This window comes from Cornus florida, unplaced genomic scaffold, assembly GCF_030987335.1.
Source record: "Cornus florida cultivar Cherokee Brave unplaced genomic scaffold, ASM3098733v1 CherokeeBrave_3.0.0_Hap2_Chr11, whole genome shotgun sequence".
Taxonomy (NCBI): Eukaryota; Viridiplantae; Streptophyta; class Magnoliopsida; order Cornales; family Cornaceae; genus Cornus; species Cornus florida.
This window is the reverse complement of record NW_026775581.1, coordinates 30178272-30185846: the sequence shown is the minus strand read 5'-3', so window position 1 is coordinate 30185846 and position 7575 is coordinate 30178272. Positions and strand designations below refer to the sequence as shown.

General features: G+C 33.8%; 1 non-coding gene across 1 annotated transcript; it reads left to right on the top strand.

The window, feature by feature from the left end:
* Window positions 1-6218: 6218 nt before the first annotated feature.
* LOC132287332 (small nucleolar RNA R71) lies at window positions 6219-6325 on the top strand. Its single transcript, XR_009472996.1, has one exon. It is a non-coding gene; the product is annotated as a small nucleolar RNA R71 (small nucleolar RNA).
* The last annotated feature ends 1250 nt before the right edge of the window (window positions 6326-7575 follow it).

The following is a 7575-nucleotide window of genomic DNA, read 5'->3' as shown; positions in this document are numbered from 1 at the left end:
CAACTTTAAGTAGAATGCAACAAGACACCTTACCCCCAAACTTAAATTGCACATTATCCTCAATGTGCAATGAGAACAATGGAAAAGATGGAAAGAGTATACCATGGTGGAGTAGACATGAAAAACAATATATACAATGCAAGTATATACAAAATTTTCTTTCTTTTTGTTTTTTATTTTTTATTTTTTATTTTTTTTATGACATAACAAATATGTACATTCACACAAAAATAAAACAAATAAACATGCAAGAAATAAAAATGCAAGGAAATAAGGGATGCAAAAATATGTTTTTTATTTATTTATTTACTTATTATTATTTTTTTTTAAGAAAGTATGTACAATGAAACAAAATGCAAGAAAAATAAAGAAATAAAAATGAAAATAAACATGTATGAAACAAAAGATAAATGATATAATGTGTCATTTAAGTACTAAGTTTAACGTCTCTAGCAAGACGGAATGCTACATTGAAAAACCGTTTTTTTTTTTTTTTAAATTAAAAATTAAGAAAAATTAAAAATTAAAGTTAAACAAAATATTTTTGGATTTTTTTGGAAATAAGATAAAAGGAAATAAAATAAAAGAAAAATATTTTTGGGATTTTTTTTTTTTTTTTAAAAAAAAGTTTGAAATAAAAATAAATCTTGAAAGTAAAAATAAAAATAAAATAAAATAAAAATCTTTTTGGAGTTTTCGAAAGTAACATAAAATAAACAAAAATATTTTGTATTTTTAACAAATTTAAAACCTTTTTTTTTTATTTTTTATTTATAAGAGAAAAGAAAGTAAATAAAATAAAAGAAATAACAAAAGTTAAATAAGATGAAAAATAAAATAAAATAAAAATAGAAAGAAGAAAAAGTCAAAAATTCAAAGGGGCAAAGCTGTGATCGATCTTGACTTGGATCGATCACACCTTAATCGATCTATGCTCGCACAATGGGAGCGAGAGTATGAAATTTACAGTGCTTTGAAAATTTTTCTAAGTATGGAATCTCGATCGATCCAATAATGAAGTTGGATTGATCGAAGAACTTTAGATCGATCTAGGAATGTTTTCAATCGATCTGACAGAGAGCTGAAATATGCAGGTTGATGCAGGCTCAAAATTTTTCTAAGTGTTGAAACTATAGATCGATCAAACTTGATGTTTGGATCGATCGAAGGTCTTCTGATCGATCTAACTGTGAACTGAGATCCAAAGATTTTCTTGGATCGATGAGACAGAGAGTGATTTGGATGCAGGAATAAAGTTCGATTGATCAAACACTCATTTGAGATCGATCGAACTTATGCAAAATGCTCAATTTTCAACATGAAAGTGCAGAAAACCCTATGCTAAGCCCCAATGATGGTAACAAAAATAGAGATTGAAAAATGGATAGAAGAATGTACACAAAAATGAAAAATAAAAATAAATAATAAAAAGAAATGGGAGAGGAATAGAGTTGAAAACTCTACGAACACTAGTGTTTAACGTCTCTAGCAAGACGTTAGGCCAACTCACTAATCAAAAGAATAAAAAACCGGATATGAAACATCCTTATTGATCCTTTTTTCACTTTTCTCATTTAATGTCCCACTTGTGACAATGAAATCATCCTCCAAAACAATGACTTGAAAAGAGATGAAAAAGATGATATTGTTCCTTTCATCCACGGTCTTGAAAACAAAATCAATCATAATTAGGCTTGCCTCTTTGTTATGTTCTTAAAACACATTCAAAGGATCATTCACTTTAATAATTGGTGAGGCATTGTCTTTCAAAGATTCATCTGGAATATCAAGAAATGCCTTCTCTTCATCCTTTTTCTCTTCCTCAAAAATAACCATCTCCTCACCTTCCAAGTTAGCTAAGGAGTCCATTAGAGAGTTTATTTCATTTTTAGAGCTTTCAAGGTTAAAACCACAATTTTTATACATTTCAAAAAGGCACTCCTCAAGAGGGTCATTAGAAATAATAGAAGGAAGGTCCTCTTCAACAAGTTCCTCCTCCTCCTCTCCTACCTCAAGTGTGGTCAACATTTCCTCACTCTCTAAAATAGCAATATCCGAGATAAAATCATAATCAAAACAAGGAAAGTCCTCATTAATCATGTTATGCTCTATTGGATTAGCCACTAACTCACTTGCCACTTCCTCCTCTATACAAGATAGAGTGCTAAGCATTAGCTCACTTGTCTCATCCTCCTCTTCACTCTCATCATCCTCATCTATATACATTGAAGTTCTTGCCATTTTTTCATTTGCCTCTTCCTCCTCCTCTTGACGAGAAATAGTACTTGCAATTTGCTCAACTTAAGCTTCAAGCTTGGCTAAAGTTTGAGAATAAGAATTAATAAGTGGAGTTTGTGAAATATACACATCAAGTAAAGCTAATACTTTTTCTTCAAATCTGGGTGAGTACCTAGAAGGTGGTGGAATTGGTTCATCATAAAATGGTGATGGAGGGCCATAGTCATAAGAAGGATTAAATGAGTGATCAAGTCCATAATAAGATGATGCATGTTGAAATAAATTGGACTTAACCTCATAAGGATTAAAATATGGTGGAGGGACATAAGGTGAAGGGATATAATTTCCTCCCAACCTTGGATCAAACAATTCCTCCATTCACAATTAAAACCCAAATGCAACAAATAATGGCCTCAACAAGGGCCTATGCTTGGACAAAGATAAAGCAATATAATAAGCCTCAACAAGGGCTATCACAAGCATGCAAAGAAGCGAAACAATTAAAATACAAGAGTTCCAAGAATTACTCACAACGGTCCTTAAGCAACTTCAAATTTTAATATTAGCTTTAAGCTCTAATTATTGCTTCAAGTTCCAAAATTTGGCTTCCTTGTAGTCAAGTAACTAATTAAACAAATAATAATAAGAACAAGAGAAAAGAATATACAATGAAAAATAAAATAAAAATAGAAGCAATCGAATGAACACTATTGTCTAGTTTAATTCCAATAAAACCGTCAATCCCCGGCAACGGCGCCAAAATTTGACGAGGCCGCTTGTGAACGCCAAAATAATGTAGTAAATGTGCGGTTCAAGAAAAGCCTTTTCGGTCAAGTTTAAATTTATAAAAACCACTACCACCACTACTACTAACGTAGCAAGAGTGAGTAGAGATCGTCCTAAGAGATTATATGTATTAGAATTTAACTTCGACTTTAATGTATCAATTGATTCCAAAAGAGAGAGATTGGTTGATTAAACTAAGATGCAAAGAAATTAAAATGAAAGTGAAATAAAACTAATTAGAGATAGGGATTTAAGAGATAAGAAGAGAGGTCTTAGGGTGTTGGAATCACCACTAAGCTCATGTAATTAACTACTTGCATTCCATTAATGGGGAATACATTGTTGTGAACAAAATGCGACTACCAATTAAAATATTAAGCATGGACCATCTAATTTATGTATGAATTGTCTACCTAAACTAAGTGTAGCACAACCCATCAATTTTAAGTATGACCCATCTAAGTAGCAACAATTGTAGCACACATCAATCTAGAGAATCATGGAATTTGCAATAATAAGCCATGGAATATCTAAGCAAGCATAGATTGTCCACCTACCTACAAGCATGAATTAACTTGTAGAACAACCCATCAAGCATAAGTATAAACCATCAAACTAATTGACAAACCCATTCAATGAAAACCCATGCTTAGCCATCACTAAATCCTTAATTAATCACACATAGACATACAACCAACATAGAAAATCTAGTGTAGAGATTAATTCCCAAATAATCACATATAAGACAACATGAAAACAAATAGAGAATCAATAGAAAGAATTAATTCATATGAATCATGTAAGAAATAATTCCCAATTTAATCACACATAGACATGTAAATAAACTAGAGAATTAATAGGAAAGCTTAAACCATAGAAATCATAGAAATATACCAAGATTCATTAAATTCACAAGGCTAGAACACTAATCACAACAATATATATAAATCCCCAAAAATAGAAATACAAGGGTTTAGATTACACAAGACTTAGGGCTCATCCAAGCCCTAAGTTTAGATCTAGCCAATCATGGAAGAGGTAGATGTGGTCATGAAATCAAGCTCCAAATATGGCTCCATCTTCTTCTTCCTCTTCTTCTTCTTCTTCTTTGAAGCTCTAGAGATGGAGAGAGAGAGTGATCTTGAGATGTGCCTCCACTTCCCTCTTTTCTTCTAACCCTAATCTCTAACTTTGCTAGAGAGAGAAATAAAAAATACAATGTAAAAAATAAAAAGATAAAAAGCTCCTTTACAAATGGGTCACTTCCCTTTATATAAAAGGTCATTTTCTTAGTCACTAAGTCAGGAATATAGCCCCAAAAATATCTAATCCCATACTATGTGGTAGGTGGACTTTTGGACGTGCACGGGAATAAGACAGCTCGTTGCCTGCAAAAGTTCGATCGATCCAACTTTGATTTTCGATCGATCCAACTTTTCGATCGATCTGAGAAAAGTTTAATCGATCTCACTTTTTCTGCGATCGATCTCAGAAAGTTAGATAGATCCAACTTAAGAGTTGGTTGGATCCAACTTGGCATATTTTCAGCATCAGCCTCTTTTTGCTCCAAATCAGCCTCATTTTGCTCCGGATCATCACTAAGACTTAGTTTGACTCCAAAAAGGCCTTAAGAAACCATTTTTAGCCCATTTTAACATTATTGACCTAAAATAGACAAAAACACAAATAAGTACTAAAATGGGAAAATAAGATAGATAAAGGTCCTAGAACAGTCAAGCTTAAGGGGTTTAAAAGTGCACTTTTCAGCGTTCGTCAATCACCAATAGTACATGAAGTAGTCGGTGAACTGGGGTCTTTGAATTTTGGGAGGGTGTTGTGTTACAAGATAGAGCTTACTTGCTCGGTTAGAACAACCTTTCTCGGTGCTTGGCTTTTGTTTTTCCTCTTCAGGGTGCAAAGATCTTTCAAAAATTTAGCATAAGCTAAAATTTGTCAAATTACATCCAAGAGAGGAAGATTGATTTTTACTTGGCTAAACACATCAATGATTTCATTTGCCTTACTTTGTTGCCTTTCAAGAGAGGTGGATGCTTTTAAAGCATCAGTAAATAGAGTCTTAGGCTCAAAAGATTTTTCAAAAACATTTTTTGAAACATTTCAACAATGGGGTCTTTCACATTCAATGAAAGAGGAATATGATGTGAAATGGGACAGGTGTTAACGCTAGGTTGCACCGGTTCACTCTCTTCATTGGACTTACGAACTTGATTGTCAATAAGTCTTCCACTTCTCAAAGTGGTCATCGCATTCACATGCTCAAGTGTATAACCTTCTGAAGGGGAATTGGTCTCCGCTACAAATTGTTGCTTCGGTGAGGGATTCAAAGGCATTTTTCCTTTCTCCCTTGCATTCAACATGCTAGTTATTTGCCCTACTTGGTTTCTAGCTTTGCAATCGATTGGAAGTGAGAATGAAGCAAATGAGTATTTGCCTCCAAAGTACCCAAAGCGGATAAAACTTCCTCTTCAAATGTGGGACTTCTTGAATTAGCTTGAGAATATGATGATTGATTTGGAAAATGAGAGTTTGAAAATTGATTTCCATTTGATACTTGGTAAGATGAATGATAACCTTGGAAACCTTCGCCTTGCATAGGGGGCTGAACATACTTGTTTTGGAAACCACCTTGGGGAGGGTTTGAGCCTTCCCCTTGGCTTTTCTAAGAAAAATTTGGATAGTTCCTCCACCCGAGATTATAGTGAGTGACATAAGAATTATTCCCTTGGTTAACAAAAGCAGCATTCACTTATTCATGATGTTCACTATGCGCATGTCCATGAAGAAAATTGAAAGTAGAATGCAAAACACTAGAATAAGCCATGCAAGATTCATTGGAATGATAATGAGTATGATTAGGGGAAAGAGACACTTAGTGGGCCGAATTTTGGTTGATCAAAAATTGATCAAACCTTTGGGATAGGGACTTCACTTCGGCAAATATATCATTAGAATTATCAACTTGATATAAGCCTACATTCTTCCTTTCACCTACATTTCTACCATATTTAGATGACAAGGATCTATGCATTGAGTTTTCACTCATGCTCTCATATAAGCACCACACATCATCCTTATGCTTATCTAGATAAGAACCACCCATAGAAGCATCAACCATACCCTTATGGTTGTCCAAAAAACTTTCAAAGAAGTATTGAACTAATTGCCATTTAAGGATATTATGATGAGGACATTTCCTAAGCAAATCATTTAACCGTTCCCATGCCTTATGAAACATTTCCCCATCCCCTTGTGAGAATTCACGAATTGAAGTTCTCATTGCATTGGTTTTTTACACGAGATAATACTTTCTCAAGAACTCTTGTTGCATCTCTGCCCGATAAGTTATAGAAAAAGGTCTCAAATTGTTAAAACAATATTTTGTTTTATCCTTTAGGGTGAAAGGGAAGAGTTTTAATCTCAAAACTTCTTCTGGCATGTCCATGTATTTCATGGTAGAACAAACTTCAAGAAATTCATCCAAATGCTTATAAGGTTCTTCATTAGGTAGCCCATGGTAATTGGGAAGCATTTGAATTGTTTGTGGTTTAATCTCATAATAGTGTGCTCTAAATGGAAGGAGTTAAATGCATGTTGATGCATTGTACTCATTGGGCACATAATGGTCTCTTAAAGCAAGGGGAAGATGTGCAACTTGTGGCTCTACATAAGCCCCATGATTTGCTTGTACAACGGGAGGTGGAGGTGGCACAAAAAATAGCCTTGGCATTCCCATTGGAACTTGGCCTTGTAGATGTGAACGAAATGTTTAGGCATGCCTAATGGTACTTGCATATTATCATGTTGTCGATGCACATTAGGGAGAAGAATGTCTTGTTTGTCGATGTGACCAAGGTCTTCAACACAATCCTCATTATGGTCATCCATTGATAAAATTGACTCACTTGAATTACCCCTTCCCCTTGGATTACGAACAATTGATTCTAGATTAAAATTCAATGGGACAATAGTAGGATTCAAAGACCTACGACCATGCATGCACAATGCAAATCAAAACAAACAACAACTTAACAATTAGCAAGTAGCAAACACTTCTCCTCTGCTACAAGTCAATCAACAACAAGCCTCCACATACATTGATCCCATACTCCCATGCTTTCAACAAATGCAATAAAAGTAAATTGCCTCCACGTGGGCCGACGATTTAACTAAGCAAGAGGAGTTAGAATAGCTCACAAAGGGTCCTTAAGCAACTTCAAAATATTTTTAACTTTTTGCCTTGCTTTGCTTTGCAATTTTTTATTTTTTTATTTTTAGCTTTTTATGTTTTGCTTAACTTAACTTGCTTCTTTGTTTTGAAGTTCCTTTGCTTCACTTTCCTTGGCTCCAAGTACCTAGCCAATCAAGAACAAACACAATAAGAAAATAAAGTAAATTAAAGTAAAAACAAAATCAAAGGAGTACTAATTTCTAATTAATTATAAATACGGTATTGCTAATCCCAAGCAACAGTGCCAAAACTTGGTGTGGTCGCTCAACCAAAACTTGAATTATGATAAAATATGGCCAAGT